The following is a 13,602-nucleotide window of genomic DNA, read 5'->3' on the forward strand; positions in this document are numbered from 1 at the left end:
CCCATCAATTCCATTATGCCAAGTTTGAGTTGTCATGAGACTGTGAGTGTGGTATTTTATTTTATTTTATTTTATTTTATTTTATTTTTGAGTCCGAGTACTGTCTTGGAGTCCTTATTTGAGAATAGGTGTCGTCTGCTTGGCAAGTCACCCGAGGAGACCATGATTTCTTTCCTTCAATGTTGCTGAGGTCGGTCCCAGCGACGTGACTTCCTTTGTAACTCATAGGTTGTGACTCATTCTTCAGAATACATTTATTAAGTGAGTCTAAGGATAGTTTGAGTTGTTTTAGAACTAGTCATAAGTAAGTCAGAACACGGAGTATGGGATTCAGCTGCTGGCCACCACGGCTGTCTAGTTGCATTAGAACTTGGACAGCTTCCGTTCCAAAGGCTGTTCCCAAAGAGGAGAATCCCAGCGATTGATTCTAGAGTTCAGCGTCCCAGGATGGCTACTTATCCAGTGAGAGTGGACCTTTTGCTTATGTTTGAAACAATAGTGAGAACAGTCGAGCATTTATGCCTGGCCTGTGCTATGTCTTTTCTGGTCTCACCCTCCTAAGTCTGTCCCGATTTGTCATGGACTGGCCCCATATGACCTCCCTCCTGGCCCCGGTTTGTCTACTGCCACTTGGCTCCGTCCATTGCTTCCCGAGACTGTGTGTCTCTCTCCACACTCCCTGGCTCTGTCACCTGGGTGTGACCTTCCCACCCCTACTGTGTTTTCAGGCTGAGACTTGAAGCAGGGTGAGCCGTTCTTTACTTCCTCTTGCTTCTGTAGCGCGCTTCTGTCCGCCCAGCGGCTTCAGGGAGCACACGTTCCTCATTCAGATATGCAGGTGGGAAGTAAAGCGTGGGTCTCACTGCTAAGATCAAAGCATCTTCAAGGTCCCGTCCCCATTTCCGCTAGAGGCCAGCTGCACTCCTTGGCTCTCCGTCCCTTGTATCTTCAGAGCCAGCAAATGGCCACTGGAGTCTTCCCACAGGTCATGTCTGAGAGTGTGCCACTGGTTGTCACAACGTGGCGTTGTATATCCATGCCTCAAACAGCAGGTGCTTATTGCAGTTCTAGAAACAGGACCCCCCCCCCCCCCTTAGGTTGCCAAGATCATAGCCCTGTAGCCCTGCCTGGCCTGGAACACACTATGCAGACGGGACTGGCTGAGAATTCACAGAGATGCATCTGCCTCTACCTCCGGTGTTCCACCATGCATGGCTGACAGTTGTTTTCTTGAGATACAGGAAGAAAGTCCTTTGCTCACAAGGGCATCAGTCCCATGAGGGCCTTGCCTTCAGAATTCATTTAAAGCTAATGATTTCCTAGAAGCTCCATCTCTCCATGTTAACACATTGAAGGTTTGGACTTCAGTCTTGAACTTGGGGATACAGAGGTTCAGTCCCACTACAGACACTGACTCTCCCGCCTCCTTCACATTTAAGTGCCTTACGCTTTCAGAATCACATGTATTAATTATTGTATGTGGGGTGGGGTGGGGGCTATGTGCATACATAGAGTGACTTTCACAGTTAGATTCCCTCTTCCTGCCACATGGGCCCTCCTAGCAACGGAATTCAGGCTGTCAGGCTTGGTGGCAAGTACCTTTACCCGCTGAGGACCCCGTCGTCTAGAACAACCACATCTCGAATTGGTTAGCAAGTTTAACTCCTCTACTCTTCTGCACATCAGGCAGCACACTGAACTCAGGGGTTCCAGGGGTTAATGGTGTGAGGGATGGGACATTCTTCCTCCCACATCAAGCCTCTGAGGTTCCCTTTAGATTCTTCTGGTGGGTCCCACATTAATGGGTCCCTGGTATCCAGGCACTGTTAACAGCTGCATATAGGTGCCCAATAAACCCCCAGTGCATTTTGCTTCCATTGCACTATCCTAGGATCCCCCTCCTCATGCAGAAGAGAAAGACCGGCCGATAATGGTAGATCCAAGCAGTGTCTGTTGCGGCAGACACCGGCTGTGAGGTTTGCTCTGTGAGGGTTTCTGTGGGTTTGTGTAGAAGGAACATGCCTGGATGATTTGGAGCAGGGATCAGCAAACCTGTTTTAAGCTGGTTTTTATTCTTTTATCTGATGTGTATACAAACACTTCAGGATCTCCTCTTAGCTCACAAAGCTTTGTTTGGTTGTTTTAATTTACCAATTCTTGCCTTAAAAGCAATATTTCTGAGGGCTCTAGGGCAACACTTCTCACTGTGGGCCGAAACCCCTTAGACAAACCTGGGGCTCCAAAAATACTTGCCTTATGATTCATTTATTTCATGTCTGTGAAATACACTATCGCTGTCTTCAGACACACCAGAAGAGGGCATCGGATCCCATTGCAGATGCCTGTGAGCCACCATATGGTTGCTGGGAATTGAACTCAGGACCTCCAGAAGAGCAGTCAGTGCTCTTAACCACTGAGTCATCTCTCCAGCCCCCTGCATTATGATTCATAACAGTAGCAAAATTACAGTTATGAAGTAGCCATGAAAACAGTTTTATGGTTGGGGACACTACAACTTGGGGAACTGTATTAAAAGGTCTGAGCATTAGGAAGGTTGAGAACCGCTGCTCCAGGGAGATCTGGTTAAAAACCACAGGCTAGACCCCCACCTGTGGAGTCCCTGGTTCAACTGGTCTATTTATAGCTTCAGTGTTTGCTAATTAAACAGTGCCCCGGGGTAGAACTGGTCTTAGATAAGTCCACCTTTGAAGTTGTCCTGGGTTATAAAGGTATCTGCATCCCCCTCCCCCTTTATCTACTAAGCATTGACTTTCTTCTGTGATAGCAAGGGAGCGTGCTCTCTGTTGGGAATGCCTTTTGTGGAAAGTCTTATAAACAGGTTTTCGTGTTGCTGAGAAACCGGTTCTGTAATTTTTTCCCACTCAGTGGACTGCTACCCAAACTCTTAAAAAAAAAAATGAACAAACAAAAACGAACCCTACTTTATATTTAAAAAAAAAAACACAAACAACTCTTATTTCTTAACATTTCTAAGCTCTGTCTCAGCATAAAGGTGTTTTCCTCCAAGCTAGGAGGTTGACGCTAAGGTTTCCATCTGTGTTTGACACATCAGCGGGTGGGAAAATTCATCTCCATCAAAGAGGAAGCAGTGTGAGACTTTCATTTTCACTTCTAGACTCACTGAGAGGATGGAATGTTCTTAGGGAGAGCTAGAATCCTCCTCACCTGGAATCTGGAGACCCTGGGGGGAATTGTCACTTCCCCAAATAGGGAGGTACAGAGGAAGAAATGCTAATTTTAGCTGCAACTTCTACTGTCTTCCACCTACTGAAGAAAATTCATAGCCCCCCACCCCCACCCTGTGTGTGTGTGTGTGTCTGTGTGTATGTGTACATGTCTGTGTGTGTCTGTGTGTGTCTGTCTGTGCGTGTCTCTGTGTGTCTGTGTGTTACATGTCTGTGTATATGTGTCTGTGAGTGTGCATGTCTGTCTGTGTGTGTGTGTGTGTGTGTGCACGCACACAGTCTTACCCACACAAGCAAGGAGGTTAGAGGACAACTCATGGGAGTTTTCTTTTTCCACTACTTGGCTTGTTACAGGCATTTCAGTCTGCTGAGACACCTCACTGGCCCTATTTTTATTAACGAGAAGCATGTACTCTTAGCTTAGGGATCGAAGTTTCAGTGCATATTAAGAAGGACACCACATCTGGGTATGGTTTTCTAATTCGTACATGGAAGAATAAATCATAGTTGTCCTTAGAGGTGGGCGAGAATACTCGAAATCGGGGACCCTGCTCCATGGTTGTGGCATTGAAAATGGGCACACAGAGTTTTTAGAAATCTGTAGGCAGTGTGCATCACTGAAATCAAAGCCTCTACATGGAAGGATATACTTGCACGTTGCCTTGCTTATCATGCCAAAAAAAATCAACAGCATCTCCTGTGACAAAACCGGGATCAGCCGCTTGTGATGATGGGACTGTACAACAGGAAGGAGAACATTTATGAAATCCAGGGTACAAAATCCGTGCACACATTTCTGTTATTAGAAAGAGATAGCGCACCATCACATCATGAAACGGCATATACCACCGTCAAGATCCTTATAAGCTTGATGGTAGAATAGAAATGATACGGATGTCAGATGTCTGTGTATTTGCTGTAGATCCGCTTCCATAAATGTCATCCCTACAGCATTGCTGTGAGTTAGGCGCTGACCTTTCGCAGGCAGGGTAGCTGGCACACAGTTAGGGCGTGGCAAGGATGCACACCAGAGGAAAACATGCTACGTGCAGCTCCTCCCCGAGCCTGGCGATCTGTAGGCTGTTTTGGCTGGTCACTAGCTTAGTGTGAGGCTGTACATGCCACTTAAGCTAGAGGTGACTCTCAGATGCCCTCAGGGGAGTGTGAAGATTGTTGTCTTGTTGAGTTGTAAGATCCTTGGAGTCTTTGGGCCAGAGAAAGCTCATCTTACCAGAATGCGGAAGGACTTGGGACTTGCTCTTTTCAGAGGGGAGAGGCAACCTGTGAGACAGGGTTTCTTTGTGTAGCCCTGGTGGTCCTAGAACTCACTCTGTAGATGAGGCTAGCTTTAAACTCAGATATCCATCCACCTATGCCTCCCGAGTGCTGGATTAAAGGTGTGCCGGTGCCACACCCACCCGAGGGCTTGTTCCTGTCTAAGAGATGGTTTTCCAAGAGCAGGTTTTGACTGAAGCTCGATGGAGAAGGTGACTGTGTGAGCGGATCCTTGGAAGGTTCTAGCAGCAGGTTGAAGAGGTGATGACAGGGGTTGAAGTCTGACAGTGTTCCCAGGTCCAGGCTCTGGCTGCCAGCTCACTCTCTGTGGTGATTAAGTACGATGACTGGAATGTACTGGGACACTTGCAGAGGGAATCTTGTCAGCAGTGATTGGCATGTTAATCACAGGAACATCAAGCCTGTAAGCGTTGGCCTGAGTCAGACTTGTGGGTATTGTTCTGATTGGAGGGACATTGAGACTCATCTGGGCCCTGGCTTCTTCCGTCCAGGCCTAAATGGGATGTGCGCATCCCCGGATTCTGTACATTAAAAGCCTCTAAAGCAGTAGCTCATGAGCCCCCTGGGAAGTCAGACAACCCTATCGTAGGGGTAGCAGCAAAACTAATTTTATGGTTGGGGGCGTCACCAAAGCATGAAGAATTGTATCAAGGGGTCACGGTCTTAGAAAGGTTGAGAACCATTGATCTAGAGAGACAGTGTAGAATAATCTTGCAAACTTTCTTGGTGCCTCTGAGAGCTGGAAGGTGAAGATTGATCGGCTGTGCAGACTGTCAACCTCCCAGGTGGACACTGTCACCTCGCACTGCTTACCTTAGCGTAATGCAGGACCACCCAGCAGAATCTGAACCTGTTCCCTCAGAGCTATCCAAGATGAAACGTTAGTTACCTGTTTGGTTGACTCAGATCGGCAGTGGCAGCCATCAAATGAGGCTTTGGACTCTGACTTTCAGGGACTATAACTGTCCCTCATCAAACTCTAGAAGTTGTCCGGGTTCCTTGCCTCAGGGGTTGGGGGTTGAATAGGAGGGCATCTTACCATCTCACCAAGTCACCGTTGTAAGTAATGGGGAATTATACGCCCAGGTCGATAAAATCAAATCAAAAGGGAAAAGGCCAAAGGCAGCTTGGGTGGAGAACACATGCTAGGCTGTGCTGTGCTGTGCTGTGCTGTGCTGTGCTGTGCTGTGCTGTGCTGTGCTGTGCTGTGCTGTGCTGTGCTGATTTCATCATTTGGCCTCCTCAGAGGACTTCCTCTGGCAAAGAATGCAATTGGATGCAAATCTCGGCGTGTTTCTAATTGCCTGGAGTTACTTCCTTTCGAGGGGCACCTGGAAATTACATGTCTGAAGAGAGCCGTCTGCCGCACCCTTAACCTAGGCCTAGAGCAGAGTCGCACCCTTAACCTAGGCCTAGAGCAGAGTCGGACACAGGCAGCTCTAACCAGGGAGAGTCCCTGCATGAGTCAGGCAGCCCTGAGCTCATCTCCAGTTGCATCCTGTCCTGGGGTCTCAGGAAACTGCCAGGGACCTTTGTGGCTTCCAGGGCTGGAGGTTTTCCTCATTTCCAGTGTTGTTTCTGCCTCGTACATTCGCTGTCACCGTGGGTTGTTTTAACATGTTTGTACTGGCAGATCCCAGCGTTATTCATTGTGTTGTATCTAAGTCTGCCTCACCTCCAGTTTCTTCTTCTACTTCTCCTCCTCCTCCTCCTCCTCCTTCTTCCATTTTTTAAAATTGAGATGTGGATCTCATTTTATAGCCCTGGTTTGCCTGGTATTCACTATGTAGCTGAGGCTGGCCTTCCAGCGATTCTTCTGCTTGACCCCCTCCATTGCTGGAATGTAGGTGTGCACCTCGTGTGTGTGTGTGTGTGTGTGTGTGTGTGTGTGTGTGTGTGTGTGTATGATCAGTGAGTGTGTGGAAGCCAGCACTTTATTGCCTTGAGACAAGTCTCTCACTAAAGCTGAAGCTTGCCCTTTTGGGCTAGGCAGGCCAGCCAACAAGTTTCTGGGGCCGGGGATCCACCATTTCTGTCTCCCAGTTGTGGGACCGCATTGCTTACATGACCATGCCTGGCTTTTTACACAGGTGCTGGGGGTATGAGCCTAGGTCCTTGTGCCTGCAGGGCAATCGCTCTTAACACACTGAGCCTTCTCTCTAGGCCCTACACACACACACACACACACACACACACACACACACACACACACACACACACACACATACCCCAACCCCTCATCCATCTCCTTAATACAGATTTTATGACCCTTTAAATTACCTTCCAGTTCTTTCTATTACCGAGGGGAAGCACTTCATTATCTTGTCCCAGGGGGCCCTCCATTGGCTGCTGCCTCTGCCCAGGGTCTGCATGTACCAAGCTCATGACTCTCCGAGAGCATTTCTGTCTGAGAGAGGCTTGCTTCTCAAGGCCAAGGCCTATTATAGGAATCTTTATTCATTTGCATCATAGGCTGCCCACATGACTGGGTTTTATTCCCTTAGATGACGGGCACTTAGGAAATACAGAATGAGAACACACACACACACACACACACACACACACACACACACACACACACACACGAGAGCTGATGTTTTCAGTACCCACAGCCTGTGTTCTAAAGGGTCGGAAACCAGCAACATGATGAACAGGCAGCTCTGTCGGCACTGCATCCTCCTCTTGACGTCAGTGTGTGGTGGCCAGTAGGAGTTTGGAAGAAGCAGTTGGGAGTTGTGTTACTCACAGTGCCTCTGAGCTGTCCCTGACAGTACAGGATCATTAAAAGACAGGAGCAGAGGGCCATGCAAATCACAGGTGGTGGTCAGCTCATGCCTTGGCCTGTGTTGACCACAGCCTGACTTAGTACATGACATCAGACCAGGGTGGTATATGTTGGGACCAGTGCCATTCAGGGGACTCTTGAAATGGGAAGACCTACAGGTGTTTGAGAAAGCTCCAGGTTGGGAAGGAGTGTCCCCTGAAATCAGTCTTGCCAGAGATGACTACCTTCTTGCTCGTGCTGTCTCTTCCAGGGAGAGTTTTGAGAGAGAGTAACAGACTACAGTGATTTTACCTTTTTTCTTTTTTTTTTCTTTTCTTTCTTTCTCCCTCCCTTCCTCCTTCTCTCCATGCATCCCTTCCTCCCTCTTTCTTTTTTTCTTTCTTTCTGTCTGATTTTTGAGACAGAGTTTCTCTCTGTAGCCCTGGGTGACCTGGAGTTCACTATGTAGACCAGGCTGGCCCTGAACTCACAGAGATCATCTTGCCTCTCTCTGCCTCCCAAGTGCTGTGATTAAAGACTTGTGCCACTGTACACAAGTGGAAAGACTATAGCGAGTTTTAAAAATCCTTTAATGTTTATGGGTGTTTGCCTGAATGTATGTCTGTGCACCAGGTGTGTACGATGCCTACCAAAACCAGAAGAGGGTAACAGATCGCCCGAAACTGGAGTTAACAGACCTTTGTGAGCCTCCAATGTGGGTGCTAGGGTATGAACCCAGATCCACTGGAAAAACACCCTGGGCTCTTAACCACCGAGCCATCTCTCCAGTGGCAACTACAGTCACACAGGCATGGAGAGCTAAAGTAATGGAGCTAAGTCAGCCAATGGTAGCTTCTTTATGTTGTTTTCTTACTATGAGGATGCCTAAGTTTGGCTTAGGAAATCTGGTTGTGAGTGAAGACATCTTTCCTGGTGTGCAGGAACAGAAGGGGCTTGGTGGGTGCTTACCACGAGCCACCCTGGACTGGCACCACGAACGGTTGGTTCGTTTCCTCAGCTATAAGATAGCATAAAGGAATATTCCAGAAAGTGTGGGGTCCGCTGCCTGGTGCGTAAAGGCAACAGTGTGTTGAGTGCTTGTTATTTTTAACCTTAGTCATGCATTTTGATGCATTTTCCTTCAGCCTCCATCCTGTTATCTTATAATTTATGAAGATGGAGACTGAATGTCTAATTTTATATTCTTCCTTTTTCAAGCCGAGTCTCCTCCATTCCATGAGATGATTTAACAAGCTGCCCCTGGTGTTAGAGAAATGACCGCAGTCATTGAGAGTGCACACTGTTCTTGCAGAAGACTTGAGTGGGTTTCTAGTACCTGCAACTAGGCCAGCTGCAAGTACCTGCTACGGGGAATCCAACGCTCTCTTCTTGCCTCCATGAGAACACACACACACACACACACACACACAATTAAATCTTTAAGTGCTCGCTTCGGCAGCACGTATACTAAAATTGGAACGATACAGAGAAGATTAGCATGACCCCTGCACAAGGATGACACGCAAGTTCGTGAAGCGTTCCATATTTTTAGGGAAATGCAAATCAAAGCAACCCTGAGATTTCACCTCACACCAGTGAGAATGGCTAAGATCAAAAACTCAGGTGACAGCAAATGCTGGCGAGGATGTGGAGAAAGAGGAGCACTCCTCCATTGTTGGTGGGATTGCAGACTGGTAAAACCATTCTGGAAATCAGTCTGGAGGTTCCTCAGAAAATTGGACATTGAACTGCCTGAGGACCCAGCTATATCTCTCTTGGGCATATACCCAAAAGATGCCTCAACATATAAAAGAGATACGTGCTCCACTATGTTCATCGCAGCCTTATTTATAATAGCCAGAAGCTGGAAAGAACCCAGATGCCCTTCAACAGAGGAATGGATACAGAAAATGTGGTACATCTACACAATGGAATATTACTCAGCTATCAAAAACAATGACTTTATGAAATTCATAGGCAAATGGATGGAACTGGAAAATATCATCCTGTGTGAGGTAACCCAATCACAGAAAGACATACATGGTATGCACTCATTGATAAGTGGCTATTAGCCCAAATGCTTGAATTACCCGAGATGCATAGAACACATGAAACTCAAGACGGATGATCAAAATGTGAATGCTTCACTCCTTCTTTAAAAGAGGAACAAGAATACCCTTGGCAGGGAATAGGGAGGCAAAGTTTAGAACAGAGACTGAAGGAACACCCATTCAGAGCCTGCCCCACATGTGGCCCATACATATACAGCCACCAAACTAGATAAGATGGCTGAAGCAAAGAAGTGCAGACCGACAGAAACCAGTTGTAGATCTCTCCTGAGAGACACACCCAGAATATAGCAAATACATAGGCGAATGCCAGCAGCAAACCACTAAACTGAGAACAAGACCCCCGTTGAAGGAATCAGAGAAAGGACTGGAAGAGCTTGAAGGGGCTCGAGACCCCATATGAACAACAATGCCAAGCAACCAGAGCTTCCAGGGACTAAGCCACTACCTAAAGACTATACATGGACTGACCCTGGACTCTGACCTCATAGGTAGCAGTGAATATCCTAGTAAGAGCACCAGTGGAAGGGGAAGCCCTTGGTCCTGCCAAGACTGAACCCCCAGTGAACGTGATTGTTGGGGGGAGGGTGGTAATGGGAGGAGGATGGGGAAGGGAAGCCCAAATAGAAGGGGAGGGGGAAGGGCTAGGGGGATGTTGGCCCGGAAACCGGGAAGGGGAATAACAATCGAAATGTAAATAAGAAATACTCAAGTTAATAAAATTAAAAATAAATAAATCTTTAAAAGCCAACCTCATGTGCTGTTTTGTAAGCATGCTCACCCTCCTCCAGCTGAGCCTTGTTGGCACTGTGTACAGTTCCTGTTTCCAGTCTGTAAATCGTCTTGTATACAATGCTGTACTGACCTTGGCTTTTCTCTTCACACCAGCAGTTCTCAACCCCAGAAAACACGTATGTCTCATGGTCCTGGGGAACCCCAACTATCTTACTGTCATTGCTATCTTATAAATGTAATTTTACTCCCGAGTGGTATTGCAGTTCCTAAGACCATCGGAAATGTGCATTTTCTCACGGTCGAGACCCACAGGTTAAGAACCGATGCTTTGGATAGATTCCCGGAAGTGGAGGTTTCAAATGGCATGAACATTTTAAAGACTTTATTACAGACCACCAAGCTGTCTGCCAGAAGATTACTTTCAGTGTTTCATCTGGGCTTGACCCTAAAAATGAATTCTAAAGCCAGCTCTCCCCTGGGACAGGAAATGACCCTGCGAGGGGGCGAGATCATCCCTTCCTTTAGAAATTGTGGGCTTCAGGTGAGTTCTGAAACCAGACAACCTGTAGAGCCCTGGCTGTGATCACCTTTGGAGTATCTTTATGTGAACATGTGATGCACATTTGAATATTAATCATTTCATCTGGGGAGTGGCTCTTGGTGCTGCTGTCATGGAGAGTGAATGTCTCCTGACTGTTCCCTTCACTAGCTGTCTAGGTAGCTCAAACGTGTCACCTCAGTGGATGCTTCTCAGCCAGAATCCAGGTGACTATGGTCTTGTATGGAGCAGGGGCTTGCAGTAGCCCTCAGGGTGACGTGGGAGTTTGTGCCAGACTGGTGCGGGAACAGGAACTGCCCACCTGGTTCTCTTCCTCATCGATGAGTTGTTGCCTTGACTGGAAGGGTGTGGCCTTTGTTTTAGCCTAGAGCCGAAGGGAGGGTTGTGAGTAGAGCAAATGCACCAACGGTCCCTGGTGTGGAGGAAGAACGCTGGGCTGAGAGTCTGGATGCCAGAGGTCTCCCCCAGCTCCACAGACTCGTTGTGTAACTTGATGCAGTTGCTGTCTTCCCTGTGCCTGGCTTGCTATCTGTAAAAAGAGGGCTAGGGCAGGCCTTCCCTCAGCACATTTAGAACAGGACAGGGTAAAGGATAAGGATGCACAGGAAGGTTGTCCTGGCCGGCTTTGGTTTCGGAGTTGAGAGCTGGATGCAGGCAGGAACTTTGAAAGAGATGTTAACAGCCATTGGATGCACAGGACTCTCCAGGGCTCACAGAGCTTCTTGCCTTCTTGTTTTCCCTTGGATCATCTATCCAAATGTTTCCTTGGTGCCTGGCATGGAGCAGTGATCAGCGAGGACACTGATGTCTCTTTCCCTGGGCATTTATGCCTGCTCCTATGAACGTCCTTGTCCCTGGTCTCAATCTAATGCACTGCTGTGCTTCTGCAGCTGGGCTGAAAGTAGTGAATGAGATAACTGAGGATGGAGACGGTTATGACCGCATTGGCAGCTGGAGGTTGATTGGCTGTGGCAAGCCAGCCCTACTGCCATGTGCTGTTGCTATGTGCTGGTGGCCCGCACCCTTCGTGCTTTGTGCCCCTTTGACATGCAGCTTTATGCATATGTGTCTCATTAAAGAGCAGCAAGGAGGCTGGAGAGATGGCTCAGAGGTTAAGAGCACCGACTGCTCTTCCAGAGGTCCTGAGTTCAATTCCCAGCAACCATATGGTGGCTCACAACCATCTGTGATGGGATCTGAGACCCTCTTCTGGTGTGTCTACTATAGTGTACTTACATATAATAAATGAATAAATCTTTTTTTTTTAAGAGCAGTAAGGAGCTGCCTTTTGCCTTTTAGATCCAATGATTTTTTCCCTTAAATCACATTCATTGGGTCTCCTCCTTGGTATACACACTTAAAATGACACAATCAGGTAAGTCGAAAAGCATAAGATAAAACCTAACCCTTGCCTCTAACCTTCATGTCTGCTGCTGCTTAAAGGATAGGTTCTTGGGTGAGCGTACCCTAGTTCATTCATCTCTTGAGTAGATTGGATTTTGTGCCCTGAGGTGTGGGAGACAGGAACAGATGCAGAGAAAACTCCAAAGAAATGGGTCTCATCCTGGAGCTGGGTCCTGCGGCTCAGATTCCCATCTTCCCGAGTCTCCCAGAGGAGATATTCTGGGCTTGGGATCCCACAAACTGGAGCAGAAGATGTATTTGAAGCATGGGAGGTAAGAGAGCGGGTGTCCCGTAAAACAGTTTTCAGTTCTGTAAATAAAAGCTGATAGATTCATTTTGGGATCTTTCCAGAAACTTTATTCCCAGGCTATTTATTTTAGGTTCCTATTTTAAGGTTTGTTTTTTTGGCAAAAGGATGATAAAGGCTCTCAGATTGCGCTCAGATCTCGGTAGGGAAATTTCCAACTTGGGGATGATCTGGAACAGTCAGTCACCATGCTTACAGGCAAGTTGGCTGTTCTCACAGTGGGCCCTGCCCTGGGCATCCTAGGAAGACACAGAAATACAGAGCATACAAGCTGGAGTGAGAGGCTTCTACTCATCTGAACCTTGAAGGAGATTCCCTTCCACACACTCGCGCACGCGCACGCGCTCTCTCTCTCTCTCTCTCTCTCTCTCTCTCTCTCTCTCTCTCTCTCTCTCCCTCTCCCTCTCCCTCTCCCTCTCCCTCTCCCTCTCCCTCTCCCTCTCTCTCTCCCTCTCTCTCTCTCTCTCTCTCTCTCTCTCTCTCTCTCTCTGCACGTGACCAGCCCCAGCTATATGCTGTGGCCATCAGCTCTGGGCTAAAACCTCATTGGGCCTTGCCTATGTTTTAACTTGGAGGTGGTTTTTTGTTTGTTTGTTTTTGTTTTTTGATAGTATTTGGTGCAGAAGGCCTGTTCTTTGTAGTTCATCACATGTGTTAGACTTATACATCGAAATGGGGATTATTGATCTGACTGTGAAATGGAATTTAAGAATCTAAAAATTGAGTACTTTCAGTTTTAGCAAGGTAAACTAGGTTTTTTTTTTAAGATCTATTTATTTATTTGTATATAAGTACACTGTGGCTGTCTTCAGACGCACCAGAAGAGGGTATCGGATCCCATTACAGATGGTTGTGAGCCACCATGTGGTTGCTGGGATTTGAACTCAGGACCTCTGGAAGAGTAGTCAGTGCTCTTGACCACTGAGCCATCTCTCCAGCCCTAGTTTTGCTTTTTAAAAATATGATTTACTATTGTATGTGAGCACATGAATGCCACAGCACACGCATGTAGATCAGAGGATGACCACGGAATCCGTTTTTACACCTTTACGTGGGACCTGGGAACTGAACCCTGTCTGTCCGTTTTGCACAGAAGGTACTTATCTCCGCTGAGCTGTCTTGCTGGCGAGAGGTAAGCTATTTTTAGATATGAAACGCGAGTGTCAGAGAAGAGAGGAGCAGGCTGGAGAGTTAGACACTGTCAGGGCTGAAGTCCAGCTGTACCATTCTGCGGCATCTGCTGTCGCTGCTACTGCTGTGTG

The 13,602-nt window shown here is 47.4% G+C and overlaps 1 protein-coding gene and 1 non-coding gene across 5 annotated transcripts in view; both read left to right on the plus strand.

Moving 5' to 3' along the window:
* Positions 1 to 13,602, plus strand: part of Asap2 (ArfGAP with SH3 domain, ankyrin repeat and PH domain 2) — a 162,168-nt gene that overhangs the window by 60,869 nt on the left and 87,697 nt on the right.
* Positions 8,710 to 8,816, plus strand: LOC120093281 (U6 spliceosomal RNA). Its single transcript, XR_015623637.1, has one exon. It is a non-coding gene; the product is annotated as a U6 spliceosomal RNA (small nuclear RNA).

The sequence above is a fragment of the Rattus norvegicus genome, chromosome 6 (genome assembly GCF_021556685.1).
Source record: "Rattus norvegicus strain SHRSP/BbbUtx chromosome 6, alternate assembly SHRSP_T2T, whole genome shotgun sequence".
Taxonomy (NCBI): domain Eukaryota; kingdom Metazoa; phylum Chordata; class Mammalia; order Rodentia; family Muridae; genus Rattus; species Rattus norvegicus.